The sequence below is a fragment of the Hipposideros armiger genome, unplaced genomic scaffold (assembly GCF_001890085.2).
Source record: "Hipposideros armiger isolate ML-2016 unplaced genomic scaffold, ASM189008v1 scaffold_288, whole genome shotgun sequence".
NCBI classification, from domain to species: domain Eukaryota; kingdom Metazoa; phylum Chordata; class Mammalia; order Chiroptera; family Hipposideridae; genus Hipposideros; species Hipposideros armiger.
Genome location: NW_017731638.1, coordinates 737,636 through 759,384, shown reverse-complemented (window position 1 = coordinate 759,384; position 21,749 = coordinate 737,636).

Below are 21,749 nucleotides of genomic sequence, written 5' to 3'. Positions count from 1 at the left end.
GGAAAGCACTATCATTATCATCACTCTTACACTCCACCCTCAAGGGCTTTATACTGCTGTAATGAATTCTGAATGAATAAGTGAATGATCCAGAGTCTGAACTGAGGTCTGTCTACAACCCCCATGTTAGGTTTTGTTTGAACTTAGTGGACACAGGAGAGGTTGATGATTATATTACTGAAACTTCTCCCATTTCCTAATCCTTGCTGTCTTTCTCTACATCTCAAGTACATTTCTTCCATTCCACATCTGTAATCATTATTCCTCTTTGATAGAATTTGATCATCAAATGCTTGAAATTTGGTAACCTTCTAAATTGGGTTCCTGGACTCAATTCCGTGAGTGTGTGTGTGTGTGTGTGTGTGTGTGTGTGTGTGTGTGTGTGTGTGTGTGTAGGTTTTCCCACACCAATAACCAAGTCTTGGACACCAACAGGGTATCTGAGAATTCGGCTCAATTCTGATAACTATCTACCCTGAGATAGAATCAGGTTCTGTAGGTAAGGAGCTCAGTCCCACAAGACCACCCTCCACTTGAGAAGCTAATCACAGCTCCAGGTTGTGACCTATGCTTCTTTCTGACCAATTGGCTATAAATTGGAGGTTCCCTTGACCCCCCTCCTTGGGTTCAATTAATTTACTAAAATGGCTCACAGAACTCTGCAAACCTGTTTATTCTCAAGATTACTCACTTATTGCAAAGGATATTAAATGACACAAATCAACAGCCAGATGAAGAGATACACAGGGTGATGTCCCAAACAAAGGAGCTTCTATTCTCCTGGAGCTCGTGGCCTGGCACGGTAGCAGGTAGAAGTGTTCTGGTTCTTCAGCCTGGTAGCTCTTAGAAACCCTTCCTTTTGGACTTTCATGGAGGCTTCATTACATAGGCATGATTGACTAACTCATTGGCCATTGGTGATTGACTCAACCTCTAGACCCTCTACCCTTCCCAGAATTCAGGAGGTGGGACTGAAAGTTCCAAACCTCTAGTCTTGGTTGGTTTCTCTGGCAACCAAACTCCATCCCTAGGTGCTTTCCAAAAGTCACTTTTATAAACATAAACCCAGTTATGGTAGAAAAGTCTTGTTATGAATATAATAAGACACTCATTTTACCTTTATAGCTCTGAAGCATTTTTAGGAATGCAGGAAAAGGGACCAAATATTACAACAAAAGATATTTCCATTGCTCTTATTCTTCAGGAGATTCCAAGGGTTTTGAAAGATGTGAACCAGGAACTGTGTATGAAGACTAAACATATATGAGAAATGTATTTTGGTCATCTGAATGAGCAAATATATGTATTCCTTTTTTTTTCTTTTTTATAGGTTTTATTGGGGAATCGGGGGAAGGGGGATAGACAAGTTGCTGACATTTTGTTCTTCAGTATAGTTGTGGAGGACGTTGCTTCACTGGCCCATGTTGGTATTATCATTGCGCTCTTCCCGGGTGAGGCAGATCGGTCACTGGCCTCTGGATGGCCACTCACGGCTGCTCTTGGCAGCTCACGCTGGCTGCCAGCCACACACGGTAGCTTATGGCAGCCCACTTCAGCAGGGGCTGCAGCCTACGCCTTCTCTGGCGACTCATGGCAGCCCAGCTCCAGGTCAACCTGTTGTTCACCATCTTAGCTGTGGAGGGCAGTGTCACTTGCCCCCATGTGGAATCCAAACCAGGGCCCTGCTGCTCAGAGCTGGCATCCCAATACAGCTCTTAACCAACGTACCACTCGGCTGGCCCTGTATTCCTTATAAATCACTGTATCAGACCTTTCTAGCAAACCCAGACATCTTGAACTACAGTATTTGAAAATAATAAATAAATGAATAACCTTCTCAGTTTTTGCTAGCCTTTGTTTTCCTAACTGCCAAGGTTTTTCTTTCAAAAACCAATATCTCCTGTCACCCCAAATCAACCTGACAAAGGACCTGCTGGATGCTAAATTATAGGTGATATAGACAGTAATCTAATCCCAAGTGCCTTTCACCTTCCATCCTGTTTCATTTCTGCAGGACCTCTCTCATCTTGGGCCCTCACTTCCTTTCTTATCCTTTTGTTTCTATTGCCCAGATGCAGCTATGTCCAGTGTATGTCAAAACCATTGTTTGATTCTATCAGTAGACACTTCAGAAATATATTAGTTAAATATGTTTGGTATACATGAATAAAATGGCCAACTAACATAATTTTTAAAATTTCAACCAGTGGTGTTCGGTTTTCATATTAACATAGAGGTGAAAAACTATCGGTTGAGGATCGCATGCCCAGGACGAGTTGTCAAGACTGTCTTACTCAAAAGAATCTAATTTTAAGTTTCAGAATCTCACAAAATTACAAATGTTACAATTTGGCAACAATTCCCCATGAGTCTAAGTTATGGAAAGACAGTGGGAGAGAATGGGAATGCTGGTTAGTCCAACACTTCCTACGTGAGAAGCTGCTCAGCACATCACTAATTAGGACCATATTTTGTTAGCGACAAATGTGGCAATTAACAGAGCCAGGGCATTTATCAGCATCTTTCTACTGGGAACTCACTGTTCAGTTAATATTGTTTCTACTGCACTGATAACTTTGAAGACCTCTGCAAGTACCAAGTAGTGATCAGAGAGAAAAGTGAGAGCTGAAACAATGCCAGAATTTTGACATCACATCTGTGGGTAACTGAGAATCTCAAATAAAAACAAGTTTCTCAATATTTCCAGGAATTAAACATAATCTTTAGTAAAAATTGTGGGAACTTAGTATAGTAACAATAAAAGGGATTTCATGCATTTTAAGAGCTAAAAAGACCATACACTGTCAGAAATTATTAGATTTAAAAATGGCGAATTGGAGATCTCTGATTAATTTGCCTTTTCCTAGAAATTTTCCCTGGTTTAACTACTTCCTATAATTTTTAACTTGTTATATTCCTGACTTTAATGCATAGAATCCCCCTTGCTTGTAAAATTGTGTCAGTTGTTGGCTGTATTTATGTCTCATTTCCTTTATCATGTTACAAACTAAGCGGCAGCATTTTTCCTTCTCACCCAGTGCCTCTCAACACATCCAGGGCTGAGCTGTGCATGGTGTGCAGTCAGAAATGCCTATTGAATGAACTTCTTGTCTATGTTGATCCTATTAACCAGATAATTGCCTAATCTCCACTTGGCTTTGTGCTCTATAGGCACAACATTACAGGTGAAGTGAATAAAAGCTCTCTTCAAGCAAATACGCTCATGAATGGGGTCTTTCTCTGAGAGGGCATGGTCGCCTGTACCTCTGGAAGACAATGTTCATCTCACACCAATGAGCAGATTAGACCCAGAGCAAAGTTGACCCAAAAGATCAGCTTTAGGATCAACACAAACAAATCTTTATAGAGGAGAAGTCAGGGGGAGGCTGCACACCCAGCAGCACTTTCCCTTCCCATCTCCACTTTCTCTGAGCAAACATCCGAACCGCAGACATTCCAATCACCATCAACACTGTTTACTTGGGCTGAGGCAAAACTCAATAAGATCGATTCCAAGTTATAGAGCCAGATATACGAAGGAGAACTGTGGTATGAATGCAAAAGAGAGAGGGAGAGAGAGAGAAGAAAAAAAGATCTGTGCTAGCACAGATAATGACAGGTTGCTAAACATCTCATGAGTGTGTTGGGAACAATCCACTTCTCAACAGATCTGTTGCATTTGAGGCTCTGAGTTAATCAGATACAGTTAACCAGCATTTCAGGGGGACACGCTACTATTCTTGAAGGTCAAGAATATTCACTTGAAGAAAAGTTATTTCAAGCAACTACCTGTATGTCTTATATCCCAACCCTTTGATACATAAAAAAAATATAAATATGTGGCCCATCATAATATTTTCATATTGGGTAACTACAGAGAATATTTTGGCAAGGATGTTTAATCTAAAATGTTCAATTTTAATCAGTTTGAACTATGGTCTGTCTTTCTGTGAACTGAAAGCCACCAATCAATTTTCCTTTATCTTTTTTTCTGTTTTTCTTACCCAAGGCAATGCCTTTTGTAAAAGGGTATTTATTTTTAATGGATTTTTTAATGAATTTTTCAGTCAAGCTATTAATAATGCCATTAATTATAGGCAGCTTGTATTAAAGTGCACGCCGGCCTCTTAATCCTGACCCCCAGCTATTGGCTTGCAGCTAATCCAGCCTGGTGCTTGGCAGAGAAGGGCAGGACTCAGCCAGCGGCTGCTAGGAAACGGGATGGGAAAGGCAGAACCACAGGATAAGAGGGAGGAGGGTCCAAATGGAACGTTTCGTCTCTTCTTTGCCAGAGGGCCTGAAGTTTAAAGCCAGATGATGTGTGAGTGGGGTTGGATAATCCCGTGGATGCCATGCAAGCACTTAGAAGAACTTCCCAGTGGAAGGGCTTTGCTCTGCCTTCAAGGCCTGGCCGGTTTGATAACCCCACAGGAACACTGAGCGCCCTCACCTGAGGCGGTTATGTGCGCCCGCCTCGGCTCCAATCTGCTTAAATCGACCAGACAGAAGCCTCAGCCACATAATGGATTCCAATCCCTAGCTTTCTTTCCTTCTCCTCCCCAGCTACCTAGTGTTAGGAAAAATGTTTAATTACCATTTGCTTTCGAGATAATTCAACGTTCCAGGATTTCAACAATTAGCGAAAACGCTGCTGCGGGTTTATGGAGATGGGTGTGCTGTGTATTTTTAAGAACCTTGGCAGGTTGCACAAGCAAACTCTTTAAGTGTCGGTGAGTAACAGCAAGCTTTTGGGGAGTCTTTTGTTGATTGTGATGGTTGACACAGGAGTTCCATTTGAAAGAGGGAAGCCACTTTAATGGGAAGTTGGTAGAAAAAAAGGCTTTAAGAGACAACAGCAACCCAAACCAGAGAAAGAAAATGCCAACATTAACAACTAGAAAATAGTGAAAGTAGAACTGAATAAATTTTTATCAGGATCACGAGGCAAAAAGGCAGGAAAATAAGAACTCGTGGGTCTTCCTGACAGAAACTTAGTCTCTTAAAGGGACTGGTTGCATGTAATTGGTATGAGAAAAAATATTGTTTCTAATAGCAAATCCATTCTAATCAAAATAAACAATAATCCTAGTGGCACTAGTTTATGAAGGGCAGTGTTAGAGCTATTTTCCGGTACAACAATTTCAACGTAAACCAAGGTGAAACCGCATTTTTAATTAATACCCAAAATCAACCTGGGTTCAATTCTCCAAAGAAATGAAAACAAGTTAAGGGGTTTGTTTCACATTGGGTTATGATAAATATTTACATTCACTGTAGAAATGGAAGCCTTTCATGGGGAGTTGATTTCAGAACCAATTGATTTATTAATGACACTTTACTTTTATTTTTTTTAACTATAAACATTATCAGTTTCTAATCTGCCTAAAAGGATTTCTGCCATTAAAAAGAAAAGTATTATTAATGGGTTGTTTTTACTAGGACAAATTGGAAAAACATCATCACATTAGATTAAATTGCTTTTTTTATGGAACCCATATATGGCTTGCATGAATCTGGGACTTTGCTACATTTTGAGAATGGAGTGATGAACAAAAGCAGCATAGTTCTACCCTTACCGAGCTGAAAGTTAGCCAAGGTTCCTTGGTAATGCAAACATTTGTTCTCCTCCCTAAAAGATCTTCTTCACTCCCCCAACCATACAGGTAATGAAAATTAATTTAGGGTTTAATGGTATGCATGCCAGAGGTCACCGCCAAAATGTTTCTAAAGAATACTGGAGATGTCCAATATCAAAGACATGGAAATTAATTTGTTGCCTCCATTATTTCAACCTTTGAGAGTATAGAATTTTTCTGATATAGCCAAGAACATGTATTTTTGTTCATCAAAGACAATCCTCTCTGATACTATAGGGAATAATTACATGGAAGAGTTTTATGAGCCATTAACTTCCTACCATTGGATGCTGGGCTTGAGGATCTGTCTGCTGCATCAGTTTGAGAAGTCACCCTTGCCAGTTCATCGCTATTGGCCAATGCCCATGCTCTTTCAAGCTCTAAGTACTTGATGGTCAAGCCATATCCTGAGTGCTGGACTAAGTAAGGAGAAATACTCTTCATGCACCCCAAATAGTTACCTTATTTTCAATTTACCTTATTTTCTTAGTATATGTGAGAATTTGGCTTATGATTTCAGAGGATAAGCAGAGTTCTTTTGTGTATTCCCAATAGTTTATATATTTGACTCCCCACCAAAATATAATTTTTGTTTGAGCAAACACTGTATATTTTTCTTCTCAGCCTTCTCCCTTTAACAGCAAAAGACAGTTGGCACTCAGAACACTCAAGTGAGTAAAAGAGTGAAAGGTGAAATTCTGCAATGAAATGAATGTAAAGTACAATGTGAGGAAATTTTAATTATGTTCTCAGGAAAGCTGGTTCCCATTAAATTGTCATTGAATGCTTGATCTTTTTATGTTTTATTTTAACCCTTAACTGTTCACAAGCTGGATAAACTTGAACATGTTATCTAACTTCTCTAAACAACTATTTCCTCATCTTTAAAATGGGAATACAACTCCGTGCTTCTCAGGGTAATGGAACTTAAAGAATGCAAAGTCCCCATGAATGAGCGTGCATGGGATCTCAGTGTATGGTAATAATAAGCTTATTAGTATACGTGTTTCCCGACACAGCATAAATTCAAACCATACCACATGGCATTGTTTTTATTGAGCGTGTCCTTTCCAGGAAGATAACTGCCCATTCCTTGATTTAACTCCTAGGCTTTATTGCATGTGCTTGATTTAGTTGGAGATTAGACCTCATTGGTGATTGTATTACTGTGATAGATTATAGATCTTGAATCCACTTTTATACAATTAAGAGCAAACAGAATTCTCATTAAACATTACTGAGAGCCTTCCGAGTTCCTTTGTGAATGTCTACATTTGTAAAAAATACTTAGACTCATTTTTTTGTTTAATTTTATGGGCTTAATGTTACTTATGGCTTATCGGAATTCAAATTCAAAGTCAAACTCAGTCAGGACACACTATCCCAATCAGGTTACTCTCACTCTGCTACTTAACAGGTGATGAGGAAGAGTCCGTGTAACTAATTTTATGAGCACTTGACATGAAACTCGTAAAAGGAACACTCTACTCACATTTGTGAGCCAGACATTCTTCCCACTAGATTCATGGATTTGTAAGCTGTGGCTTAAAACAAGCAATAGAGTAAAATTAGACTGGTGGTGACAGAATGAAGATGTTATCAAGGCCCAGATTACGTGGATGTGGCAGTGGTGTCCCTCTTCAGAAAATGTTGCAGCTGAAGTGTCTTTGTGGGTTTAGTTCTTCCAAAGTGTTGTGGTATTCTATGCTTTAGGGGTTCACAAGAACTAAAAATTTCAAAAATTTTCAGAATGAATGAAACTATAAATTGATCTAGCTGATTTCAAGTGTGTTGATAGTTTTATCACCAATCTAAAATCCTTCCCATTTTTCCCTCAGAATTTTTCCTGGGAAGCTGGGTTTCCTGTTGCTATGGTAAAGGCAACTTTATAGTTGCCCCAAAGTCCAACATTTGAGGCTAGCTTCATTATCAAGCCAGACTAGTCAGAGTGATACGAGGTTACTAGTTCATTGAAATGTTTATAGCACAGATCAGGGCTGTGAACAAGACAGAGAGTGGTTCTCTTACCCAGAATTTATTCAGAGATACAATAGAGAACACGGAGGTCCAATATTTCTGATCGCAAAAGCTACATTTAGTTAACTGGGCAATGTGTCCCAGGGAATACTTTTTTTTTCTTTTTTTTCTTTTTCCAGGGAATCTATTTTATGTCTCTGTTCATGTCCATTCTTCATCTTATTTTAATTTTATCTCCAGCCTTCATAATTTTTGTATTTTTATTGGTTATCTGTAAAGCCAATTACAATTTCTAAAGAAAAGTTTTGTGAAAAGACTGGCCTAATCTCTGAGTTCAGCTTAGCTTTTATGACTGTGTCATTGACTATAGTCAATCTCTCTTCTATGTGGAAAACACTGCAATTTTCTACACTGTGGAAGTAATTACAGAACAGAAACCCTACACTTAAAAATATTTAAAATAAGTCAGTTACGAGATAAGTTCTTCTGAGATAAGATTGAAGGATCTAATGATTTTCCTGAGGGGTGCAAAATAAAACACAGAATTTGGGGTACATCGATGTTGGAATTATCACACAAGGCCCTAAGCAACTTAATTTTATAATTCTTCTGACCCTCTCCCCCTCCCACACCCATTCCCAAGTAAATAGCACAAAAGACTTAGTTTCTGTCTGAAAAAGAAAGCAGCCTGTGTTTCTGAATGGTATCCTATATGAAAGTCATGACACCACTTATAACCATGACTCACTTTCCCCACTTCCCTGTGCAGTATGCCATGCCACTTTGTAAGATGGAATGGAATAAGCCCGAGCTTTCATATAGCACATCACCTTGATTTTACAAACTGCCGTTACATTCATTTCTTCATACTATTCATGTGATAACCTTATGCAGTAGATAGAAAAGGGGTGGATCTTGAGAATATCATGCTAAACAAAGTCAACCAGAAAAAGCCAAGAGCCATATAATTGCAGGCATATGTGGGATAGAAAACTGAAAGCAACAAACAAACAAAAACTCACAGACACAGCCCACAGTACGGTGGTTACCAGAGGGAAAGTGGGGTGGGGAGAGGTGGAAAAGGATAAAGGGGGTCAAATTATATGTTGACAGAAGGAGATTTGACTTGGGATGGTGATCACACAATGCAGTATAGAGATGATCTATTATAGAATTGTACACTTGAACCTATATAATTTTATTAATCAATGTCATCCCAATAAATTCAATAAAATTTTAAAAATAAAATATGCTTCAGTTTTTTTAAAAAAGGGATTATTACCTCCATTTATAGGTTAGGAAACTTAGGCTCAGAAAGAAATTCAAGTGATGCCCACCATCCTATAAACTTAAGTGGCAGAGTTAGGATTTGACCTTGAATTATCTGAGTGTCCATCCAGTGTGTTTTCCAGCATGCTAAGTTGTATTTGAGCACTTAATGCTGACAGAAGTTAACTTGACTTCCCATAATGTATGAACAAAGCTGTGATAGAAACTGGCTTGATAAGTTGAATTATACAAAGTTAAAGTTGCCATTCAACTCCAACATTCGAATTGTGTCTCTGGACCACTTTGGAATACGTAGTCTATGCTGTGAGGAATAAAAGAATTCCAGCCAGAACCATTGCCTCCCCGCCCTTGCAAGTGCTAGAGATATTTCTCACAGGGCTGTTGGTTCCACATAAGAGTAAAAAGACATATACCATCTTCAGTGGAAGACTGTGAAAACTAAATCTTTGAACAAATTCAGCTTATAAATCATAAATTGAAATCATAAATTAAAATCATAAATCAGTCAATGAAGGAAGAATAGGTACTTTCCCCAAGATGTTTTAGAAAATCAAATAGGATTCTGAAGGAAAATTGACAGAATAAAATGAGTTCTTGAATCATTCAAGATCTATTCAGCTCGGTCTCTCACCTAAATGGTGGAGGGTGGTGAGGAATGGGGGAAGCACAGAGTATGATGCAAGCTGTCGCCCAGGCTCCAATTCTAGGTGAATGGTATAGGAAGACGACTCCTGTTCAGACACCATCAGAGACAGGGAGTTAATCTTTCTGGACTCCTCTTCCTTCCCTCTTTCAATTAATTTGTTGGCAGGCCAAACTAGTATGTTGCCAAACTCTTTGTTCTTTGTACATGGTCGGTCCCCCCTCTCTCTGTCTTTTAGTAACCTTCAAAGAAAATGTACATGATAGTAGGGTCATGTTGCCAAAATGAATATTCAATTGGTAAATCTATAACTATTTCAAATCCTTGATCTGTTTGCTTGTTTTTCTTGTTCATTCTTGCCCTTTCTTTTTCTTCCATCCTGATGGCATGTCTAAAAAAAAAAAAAAAAGAAAAGAAAAAAAAGCCTTTTATTGCTCTCTGGAAAATAATTCAATGTTGTTCCCATTCTCACTACTTTTCTTTTCCTAGGGAAGTTCCAAATGGCTGATGCTTTGTTTTTTCGTGTCACTTGCTAGTTATTTTGACAGAGCTAGGTTTTGGGTTCAAGGCAAGGAAAGAATAAAGAACAAAAGGAGTCCAATTCATGCCTGAGAGTCTGTCTTCCCAGTGGGACTGTGTTTTTGTTTGTTCTTCAGAGAAATCATGAATACTGATAGGATTGAATTTAAGACCCACAGGGAAGTTGTATGCACTATAAAATTCTTTGGGTCCCAAACAGGGTAACACACTTTATGATTTCAAAAAGTACTGATGAATCTCAGTAAAGACCAGGGGAATGTTCTTGAAAAAAGCAAAGTAAATAGAATGCCCAAGGGATTGGAGTCCTCTCTCATTTTTCACTTTCTCTATTTTCTTTTAATGTTTTATGGCCCCCACCCTTCCCACATTTCTCCAGGGAGGTACAAAATTCCCAAGGTTATAGCAAGAACAAAAGTGACACCAGTGAGCCTTCAGAGTAAACAAAGGCTGTGCTTGTGTACAGAATCAGTTTTACGGGCCCATTTTAGCAAACACTTTCCACAGAGCCCTATGAACAACAGGAATTAGAACATGGCTCCTGGAATCCAAGACTGTCTTGTGGAATCTTGGCCAGCGAAAGCACTTCAAACTTTCAGTTTTATCTGATGTCACCACATGCGTATAGACGAGATGGCATAATACAGTTATGGAATAGTTGGTAGAAAGGGATGTAGAAATAAACACACACTTAAGGTGATTTGCAGATTCTAAGAAATCACGATGTGCCCATTCCTCTTACTGTACAGCTTTGCTCATTATGAAGAAAAACGCGAATGTCTAACAATAAATATCAACATACCAACGGTGCCAAAAACATGTATACACATGACCTGTATTCATCTTTTGTTACTGGTATATATTATTACCATCTTAATACAGTTTTTTCCTTTCTTAACATGTGTATACATTTTTTGGTACCCTCTGTATATGTGTATATACAGATTTTATTTTATAGTCATCTTTAAAGCACAATTTGATAAATATTAATCTTAACTCCTTTGAATGAGCCACAAAAAAATAAAAAGCTAGAGTATGACTTCTTACTTTTGTTATATTTTTTTGCTCACTGGCAGTAAGAAACTAGTATAGTATAGTATAGTATAGTGTATCTAGTATATTTTATAACAGGGGTCAGCAAAGTTTTTCAGCAAAGGACAGATAGTAATTATTTTAGGCTTTGTGGGCTATGTGATATCTGTCTGAATTACTCAGCTCTGCCATTGTAGTACAAAAGAAGCCATAGACAACATATAAACAGATGGATATGATTGTGGTCAAATAAAACTTAATTTATAAAAACAGATGGCAGCCTGCCCATGGGCCATAATTTGCCAACCCCTTGTCTACTCCATGACCTTTAAGGGATGGTGTGGAGAAAAACGTACCATCAGTTTTTGATACTAACACAAAGATAAGCCTATACAATGCTGTAGTTAATATGATCTGAAGTAGAACCATTTGGTTAATTATTCATATCACTACCTAGTAGGACTATTATTCAATAAGCCTGAGTCTATCTTTTCATTCATCAGTAAGTAAAGAAAGACTGTATTGAACATGTCTGTGAGTAAGGCATCGTGCTTGATTCAATAAGGAAACAAATTGTATATGAGATGGAATTCTAGGTTCCCCAGGAATTTACAACCTGATTAGGATGTTAAGGGATTAACCCTTAATTGCAATACAAGAGAGACTATGAAAAAGTCATATGTAAGGCATATTGATAGTGCATTATATTGAAATCCAGAAAAAGCAGAAGCGATTGCTAAGGCAAGAAAGATCCTGAAGTATCTCTATTTGTCGTTCAGTATGCCAAGTGCCTTTGCTTTTTAGATTTCTCATCTAGTCCTGAAAGTTAACTTAAAACAATGGTATTATTCTTTTCATTTTTAAAAATTCTTTTTATTATTTTCAGATTAGGAACTTGAGAGTCAAAAGAGGTAGATTAATTCAAAATAGTCTTTATCCCTGTTTGTGTTTTTCTTTAAGGCCACAGTCGGAGTATTTACTCCTTTCTGCTCAGCACAACTCAGAGAAGCATATGAAAAATTCCACTTCCTATCAAGAAGCAGAGGCAGAGGGATATGGAATGAGTTGCCTCTGGTCTCACAGTCACTTACCAAAAAGCCAGATTGGAATTTGCAGCCTTACAGTTTTAGACCATGTCTGAACACACCACCATGTAAAAGATCAAGATCTAAACCATATTATACTGGTAAAAAAAAAAAAATTGGGCAGTGGACCACAAGTTTAAACATCCTTGTAACAATGACAATAAACTATTTTGAATGAAATACCAAAAAACACCAGTAAGAACAGGAAGAGATTATAAACTGATGCACATGATCATGGGATGATACTTCTGAAAACCCTGTGCAAGGCTAATCTAAGGCAAAATGAATCTTGGGTGCAATGGAGGTCATTGTAACAGTTATTTGCCAGTGTTTACATCTTACAGCTCATTATAAATGTCATTAGCTCATTAGGTGGTAAGTCATTTCAACTCCTGGACCCCAGTTTCTCATTTGGAACAATAAAAAACTGCACCAATATTGATCACTAAGTTTACTTCCGGCTTGAAAAAAATGAATACATCTGAGATTCTCTAACTTGCTGTGATCTAAATCTATGAGGTACATACACATGCCCTTTGGATATTAACCCACTCATCAGAGCTCAGAATTAAGCACTAAGCCAGAAAACACATGACCTAACACAGAGCAAAAAATAGAGACAACACATGTACTGATGACTGTGAATGTATCTTTTACAGTAAACAACCCCCCTGATCTTTTTTAAAATTGAATTAGAGATGCATTTTTAGTATTCTATGGCTTCGGCATTTTTCATAAGTACCCCAGAGGCAGAGTTATCAGGATGTTGGATCTTATGAAAAGGCTTTGAGAAAAGTTCAGGTGTGCTTCTTCCTCCTGAGTATTGCTGAGTGTTGTAGATCGGAGGCCCATGAGCAAGGGACCAGGTAGATAATCAGTGGCTAATGCTTTCGTATCTTTCCCTTTTAGAAGATAGGATTAGGAATGTCTGATTTGTGCCCAGTCCCTTTTTCTTGCATTGTAGATGTAATATAACCACAGGAAAGCCTGCCTCCACCAGCCAGAGCCTTTGCTGGGCATCTCTGTTTTTAGCACAGAAAGCACGATCAATTAGTCCATTTAACAGGAGTTCCCCAGCCAGCCTCCCTCTGGAAAATAGGTGAGCAATTCTTATATTGCTCTCAATATGTTAATCAGACAACTGGTATCACAGTTCTCTAACTGTGTAATACCAGTCCCCCTTGGCAGATATATTTTATTTGGATAATGATGTGAAATTTAAGATCTACGTTTCAATTGTGCAGAGCCATAGGCAGTTGTCAATTTTCGTGACAGACAGAGACCTCGAGCTAAATTCCTGTGCACAAGCAAAAAATTCTAACAAGTGTAGCCTAATTCTGGTCCCTTAATAGAAATACATTTTCTCCCATCGAGGGGCAGTATTTTTAAACTGTTCGTTGCATCTCTTGGTACCAACAAATCATTAATGCTCTCGAATATTTCCTTTTACATGGGCTTTGGTGACTGGAGCCATCAGCCAGCCTGACAGGAAATCAGATGGTTATAACCTGCTCACCTACTTCTTCTCTAGGAGAACACTGCTGAATATACACCATCCTTTATCCCTCTGCAGTTGCTCTAGCAATGTTGCTAGTTAATAGGTCCAAACTCCAAGGCAAAAAGGAGAAGCTCTCAAATGCTGAATTTCTGAGACCTTAGGATCTTCAGACTGGGGAGAATTCCCACTGCTGATCTTGCTACTGGCAGTTACATTAAAGAAACAGCCAGCAAGTGAACTCTGTGGCCTGGGGCATCGGTAATGTGATGAGCGGCCTCTCACCTCGAGGTCACTGGTTCAAATCCAACCGTGGCTAATGGGGACTGAACAACGCCTGGTATTCTAGGTAAAATTATTTGTTAGATTTGTGAAAACACACATCAGAACCTCAGGCAAATGTACCAAAATAAACATCGCAATTAATCCTAACCCATCAGTATTATGGTTTAGCACTTAGTGAGTTTTAACCAGCCAAGTTGAGAAGAAGAAAAAAAGAAGTCTGTAATGTATATGCTCCTCATAAAAAAAAAATAAAAAAATTTAAAAAACTGCTTTGTATTGTGTCCTAAAGGTCTAAGCAGAGAGTAAGGGAATTCCAGAGAGAAGGCTCCACTTCCATGAAATGTAAATCAGGGACGTCAGAAAATGGAGCTGGCTGTTTTCCTGCTCCAGCTTAGACAGGGAGGACGCTGTCTCTCCATCGACTTGTTTACACGCTGCCAGGCACTAATCCGTGGCACAAATAGGAAGACAAGGATCTGGCGCTGGGGCGTAATACTCAACATGCTTCTTCTCTAGACCTTATTTCCTCATCTGTCATATGAAGGATTAGGAAAAAAATTTCTGACGCCCCCCATTAGCTCTGTGAGTCTGCAATTCTTATACCGACAGCTCTGAGTCCTAGTAAGCAAACCACTCTTGACTCTGATTGGGCCAGTGTTCCCACCTTCTCCATGCTGAAGCAAAAGCACATCTGAAATCTTTGACAGGAATTCCACACACAGGCTTGGGGGTCACCAGGGTAAGATCTAAAATCTGTCTCTTCTCTCAGCTGTGTGTCCTTCTGCAGGGGACTTCTCCTTCCTAAGCCCCAGGTCCCTCACCCATTGGAAAGAAAAGATAATATCTACCTCAAAGTGTAGAAGATTGAAGAAGATAAAGAACAGAGCACAGTGCCTGGTACATCGCGCACACTCCCAATAAATGGTAGACATTTTATTAATAGTGACCTTTTTCACCACCTCCTACCCCCACCCCAGAACCATTATAGGGTTGGTATTTCTTCTTCACTGACTCCAGGGGTCCTGAAATTTGAATGTATCTTTTTTTTTTTAATCTATGTCATCAGAGGTACATGGTTCCAGCTGTTTATCATCACAACCTCACTTCTGAATAAAGTGAAGATGTTTAGTGATAGGGCAAAACAAAGTGCTTTGAATATTCTTGAGAAAACCTTTAGTTAGGACAAAGAAAGAAACTAAAGGTATTTTCAAAACTGGATTTTTTGTTTGTTTGTTTGTTTGTTTGTTTGTTTGTTTTTAATAAGAGACTACTGGGACAAAAATCAACCTTGAGCAAGTGACTGGAGATGGCTTTACAGCTCAAGCTCAGCTCCTTTCTGGACTCAACTTGTTTTCCTCTCATGTCTCCCCCCAGTATATACACCCAAATTGCTAGCTGCAATGACCCATCAATTGACATTTCATGGATAAAAGAGAAAATCTTATGGAAGATAAATGAAGTTCTCTCTTGACTACTTAGATTCTTATTTTCATACTTATAAATCTAGAGCAGGGTCTCTCAACCTTGGCACTATTGACATTCTGAAAAGGATAATTCTTGGTCGTAGAGACTGTTCTGTGCATCCTAGAATATTTAGCAGAATCTTTGGTCTCTACTCATCTGATACAAATAGCATATTCCTACTTGTGACAACTATAATGTCTCCAGGCATTGTTATATGTCCCCTTGGGTGGCAAAATCTTCCCCGTTGAGAACCACTGACCCAGAAGCTCCATTCCTCTTCCTCAAGCCATCTGGGAAGATAATTCCAAAGGGAGGTAAGAAGTTGGCATTTTCCCAGAGAGCAAAGAAATGTAATGTCTGTGTGTTCACCCCACTTTCAAGTTATCTGTAACATTGCTAGTCTCTCTTCTTTCTATGAGCCCTGTGCAGAGCTTTGGATATGCATGTTGGGCTATAAGCATTACCTTGGAATTTAGAAACAGGAACTGGAGGATTGGCGTTTATTTTCATTTCACAGTTTTGAGATTCTGTAGCTATTGATGTTTGATGTCTTCCAGATGGAACACACAACAACAACACACAGCTCAGTTTTTGGTTTTTTGAAAAAAATCATATACCAGTTTCCAAGAAAAGTCCAGAAAAAAAAATGATTGTAGTAGAAATCCAGCCACAAAGGAACATCATTGCAACAGGAAGTAGTAACTCAGAGAAAGAGCATGACAAAGCTGGAGCCATAGAGGAAGAAACCAGAGACATAAAAGGATGCCAGCCTCACAACCAAAGCTGTGTATTTTCAGAACTCAAAGATGATAAATAGGCTCAGTGTTCTCTTAGGATTGATTGGCACTTAAATTTTATTATGAGTGAATATGTCAAGTTAGTCACAGAAAAGTGCTGCAAATATGCAAAGAAAATTATTACACAACAGCCTCCATAACTCAGAGGGAAAAAAAGAGATAAGTGGCCCTGCCACACCATCTGAGCAAGAGTGTTAAACTGGTTCAACTGGATTCAAGAGCTTCCCGGCACTCTGCACTTTCCAAATGCAGGCCCTGTTCTGGGCTGCATTTAAGGATAGAAATGAACATACCTAACTGCTGTCTTGCAAAGATCCTTGATCACCAGGTAACTTTGTCAGATACTTTGGCGGTTTGCCTGAGCCTCTTCGGATGTGTGTTCTTACATGTCAGCTACAGAAATACGTTACTGACATTTTTTTTCCTGTTTGTGGGCTATGCACTAAAATAGCACACTCCCAGTTGTCCTTAACCTCTCAGATTTTCCTTAAGAACCAGACTCAAATGAGACTGAAAAATATTGGGAAATGTATGCCTTAGCCTCCCCTACTTTGCCTGTGCTAGGGGTCTGGGAAAAAAGCAAGTGGAAATAGGATGACAGGAAGAGAACAGGGAGGAGGCAGGAAAGATGGGCTGGAGTCCAATATTTTCGACCCATTGTTGAAAGATTTTTGTAAGCTCCCCTCCCTCCTCCTCATGTGCCAGTCATTTCCTCCTCGCAAGAGAATGAGGTGTGTTCGTCATTTTAACATCAACTAAAGGGCAACCTGCTGGTTCCACAGGAAGACTTTCTTTTTGTAGGAGCTTTTCAGGGATTTGGAACTAATTGACCAGCCATTGCTCCCCAATGTCTTCTCCTTACTCCCTGTAATGGAATCTAGAAATACCCATTTCCCAACCTCTTCCCTACTCAAAGTACCGCCAGTGAATCCTAGGATATGCATTTTGCTACTCACTAAAAAAGAATAGTACAGGGGCCGGCCGAGTGGCGCGATGGTTAAGAACTCGCTTGGGATGCCAGAGGGCCCCGATTCGGATCCCACATATGAGGGCCAGTGACACTGCCCTCTACAGCTAAGATGCTGAACAACAGCTCAACCTGGAGCTGGGCTGCCGTGAGTCGCCGGCGACGGCGTGGGCTGCAGTCCCTGTGGCAGTGGATTGCCATGGGCTACCATGTGTGGCCAGCAGCCAGCGTGAGCGGCCAGCAGCCAGCGTGAGCGGCCAGCAGCCGCAGTGAGCGGCCGTCCAGAAGCCGGCGACTGATCTGCCTCGCCAGAGAAGAGCGCAATGATGGTGCCAACTTGGGCCAGTGAAGCAACATCCTCCACAACTAGATTGAAGAACAAAAAAACGACAGCAACTTGTCTGTTCCCCTTCCCCCAATTCCCCAACACTGTTCCCATCCCCCCAATTCCCCAATAAAAAAAAATCTAAAAAAAAAAAAAAAGAATAGTACAAGTCGTTTTTTGAAGAAAAGGCAGCCATGTTGAGCATGCAATGGGGTCCCTAAAGGAAGAGAAGACCAGTATTGGCATTTTCAGCCAAGTACAACTTAGAGTCATAGTCAGACTCATCTTCTTCAAAAATAAAAAAGCAGGGCTGGCCAAGTGGCGTGTTGGTTAAGAGCTGGCTTGGGATGCCAGAGGGCCTTGGTTCGGATCCCACATAGGAGGGCCAGTGACACTGCCCTCTACAGCTAAGATGCTGAACAACAGCTCTACCTGGAGCTGGGTTGCCGTGAGTCGCCGGGGACACATAGGCTGCAGCCCCTGCTGTAGTGGGTTGCCATGGCTACTGTATGTAGCCAGCCGCCAGCGTGAGCGGCCAGCAGCTGCAGTGAGTGGCCGTCCAGAAGCCGGTGACTGATCTGCCTCGCCAGGGAAGAGCGCAATGATGGTGCCAACTTGGGCCAGTGAAGCAACGTCCTCCACAACTAAAGAACAAAAGGATAGCAACTCGTCTGTTCCCCTTCCCCCAATTCCCCAATAAAAATCTTTAAAAAAAAATAAATAAAAATAAATAAATAAAAAATAAAAAAGCAGAAAAACATGTATTATAAACAACTCAAGAATTCACAAAATACTTTTCACCTCTAACAAAAGTTTTAACAGCTATGAAAGGCTGTTGCACTTGGGATCTAAATGAGGCAAGATGTTTAATCCCAAACTTCCTTTCCATAGGAATGGCTAGAAGATGAGCAATGTGCGCTTTGTTGATAGAGAAATTCTGTAGATTGTTTTTCAGTGATCGATACAACACAGTAATATCAATAATCTTACAAGGATTCTTTGAGACTCAAATGTGATGGTTTATGAAAGCACTTTGAAAATAAAAAGTGGCATTTAAGTATAAGATGCTATTAACAACGATGGTTATTTTTTTAAAATAGAGCTCAGTGTCTAAGGCATTATTTTGCAGATCAAGATGCGGAATGAAGGTAGGTTGGGTGACATTCTGAAGTTTGCGTTCTCTCCATTATTACCTGTCAACCTTGTTCAAGTATGTGGTGATATATTAATTGCATTCTGCACTTAAGGAGCCTTCACCAACCTGATCACCATCAAATGCTTGAGGTTACTTGTGGCCCTGGGCTTGTTTTTGTCACCTGAGCAAAGGAAACCACCAAAGAGGATGCATGGTATGTGTAATGATCACAAACGCTGCACCGAATTCACATCTTCATTATGACTTTGATTGGTGTGACATTTTGCAGTTCACCTTTTTTAAGGACACCATCCCAGTCCCTAAGGGATTTAATATTGAAGATAGGTAATTATTACATGGACATGAATAGTTTAGAGTGCAAATATTAAAGCAACAAGTAAATAGATAATTTTGTGACGGAAAGGCCACATGCTTAAGACATCTCAGAGACTGGAGCAAGGCTAATGTGTGGGAAGGGGAAGAAAGCATGGAAATGGGAAGACTGCTCCCCATTTAACTTCCCAGTGATTTCTCTTTGGAAACGTTCTCAGTTAGGAACATTTCATTTTTGCCAGTAAGGACAGAATCTCTCCATTTCTCTGGCAGTATCTCTTCTCCAAGAGAAAATTTCCAACTTTCAGAGACAAACCATGTAACTTCCATGTTTTCCTTGTTTAGAGAGGGGAAAGAGAAGGTACTCCTTTCTGATTACACTGCTTTGTGTTATTACTGTAGGCGAGAAGGTATGTTTAAGGAATACATATCTAAACTCCCTAGTTAGCTAATTAACGTATTTGAGTTCCTACTTGTTCCAGGCATAATTATCAATGTGGTATGATTCTTTCCTTTTTAATAGTGATTTATATTTCAAAAGTCACTAAAACAATGATTTTAATTATAGAGCCTTAAAAACAAAGGGGACACTATTTTTACATGAAATCTATGTTAGATGACACTCTAGACAATCCCCATTCTGCGAGGTTTTCTGCGTATTCAAATAACTTGGCAGGCCAAAAAGCTAGACAATGGCTTTCTCAAATACTGATTATCTTGTCCTCAATTCTGTTTCTTTTATTTTATGAAATGTTGGTGTTTTTCCTGTCTTTTGAGTAATAATTGATGACAAAGACCAGAAAACACTTTACAAATTTAAAAAATGGTAACTTGTACTAAATGATAGCTAATAAACACAAAGTATTCATACGAGTAGAGAGAAAATCTGCTAATTTCTAGCCAATTCATTAAAATGCTAAATATGAATACATTTCTGTTCTGCCTTCACTTAGAGCTGGTTGAATCATGAGCCTCATCAAGGAACCATTAAAGGCTCAAGTTAGGCCTCATACAGAAAGAACACTACCAACCTGTTTCCTGCTCCCTGGGGGCTCAGAAACCAATTTATAAAATAACATGAGCAAAAAAAAATTTTAGACAATAGGACAAAAAAATGAAATCATCTTTATAGGCCATGTTCTCCATGATGTGCTTGCCCCATCTGTAAATATTTTTAGAGATAAGGAAACAGTGTACCACACATCATAGACAATCAGTTATGTTTCCTAATTATAATTGGGAATTATTCATGATTTTATAGGCCAAAGTCACATTCCTATAGCTTTAAAATAGACCCACTATTTTGGCACAAAGTTATACAAAGAAGTTGCAAGTCGTCAAAAGCGTAAGACCCCCAAGTCAGTCTTCTGGGTCTCCTTCAGACGCCTTCACAGGCTGCAGGGAGGGCTGTATGCCTGTCCCCTCATAGAAATGCAGTGAACACCACCACCGTTCTATAGAGAAAGGGAAATGACAATAAGATTAAAAGCAGAGGGTGCAGATCATTACAGCCTGAGAAAAACTTCAGTTCTCCCCCAACAGCTATCCCCCTCCCACAAACCTAACAAATATCAGAAACCGATGCACCTCCTTTGCTGTTTATTCTTGGATGCAGAATCCTTCATTAAAGTTGAGGGATTAAATATAGCACTTTAGCTAATTAATTATAGTTTGATCGTTTTGACACCTCCAAATGACTCAGCCACATACCTTGAAGCTTTGTCAACTCAATTGCATCTTTATTTTTGTTGCCTTTAACCAACAATGAAGACGAATGCCACTCTTTCTAGTTTTCAATCACCTCTACAGAAGTGCTCCCCTGGCAATGTGCAAGGACAGACCTAATTAATCCCTCATCTGCCCTCCGTGGTGTCTATACATCACACTGGCAGTTGGAACTGCTGCTTGTTTTAAGGCTATTGCTGGAATGAAAAGCTCATCTGTTTTTCAATAATTTTACCACAGGTGGTGATTTGTAATTAGAAAGAGCAGAATCCAAATTTCGGTGTGTGCATGCACATGCACGCGCACGTGCACGCGCTCGCCTGAGCTGTGTAATTTACAACTGGCACTTGTTGTAGAAACAAGGGAAGGAATGAAAAACAGTAGCATAGCAGGAGAAAAGCATTCACATTCACACCACGCTTAACAACAGGACTTTAAAACAACCAATATTTTTTTATTTTGATTTTTGTTTTCTTTTTTACAAACTGGTATGGTCCCATACAGGTCAGAGATCAAACACTTGGAGAAACTGGAAAGACCCTAAGATCCAGGAAACTTTAGGACTCACTGGTGTTCCCTGGAGAGGGCATATGCTTCTGGTGATGTGCGGAGGTAGATCAAGGAGGTTCAAGGTGAAAGCCTCCTCTTGGACTTTGGTCTCCCTTGGCCATCTGGTCACACTGGAGGGGAGGCACTTGTATTCATTCTCATCATCACCCTAGGTGGAACTTGCTATAACTGAAAAGATACTTTAGCATGAGGAGGCGGTCAGGCTAGCTTCAGCAAAGCAGCTGGGAAAGGAGATTTGCTTTATAGTGGGTGGAAATACCTTGATGAATGCAATTTAATCTCAGGATTTTATCTATCAGCAGTCACTACAGTGCGATCCCCTGACACTCACCTTGATCACTTTCTTTGCTCTTCTTGGCTTATTCAGACTCTACTCTTTACTCGTCAAGGTACCACCCTTCCATGAAACCTTGCTCAACCATTCCAGCCTGCCATGCACATTCTGCCAACAAT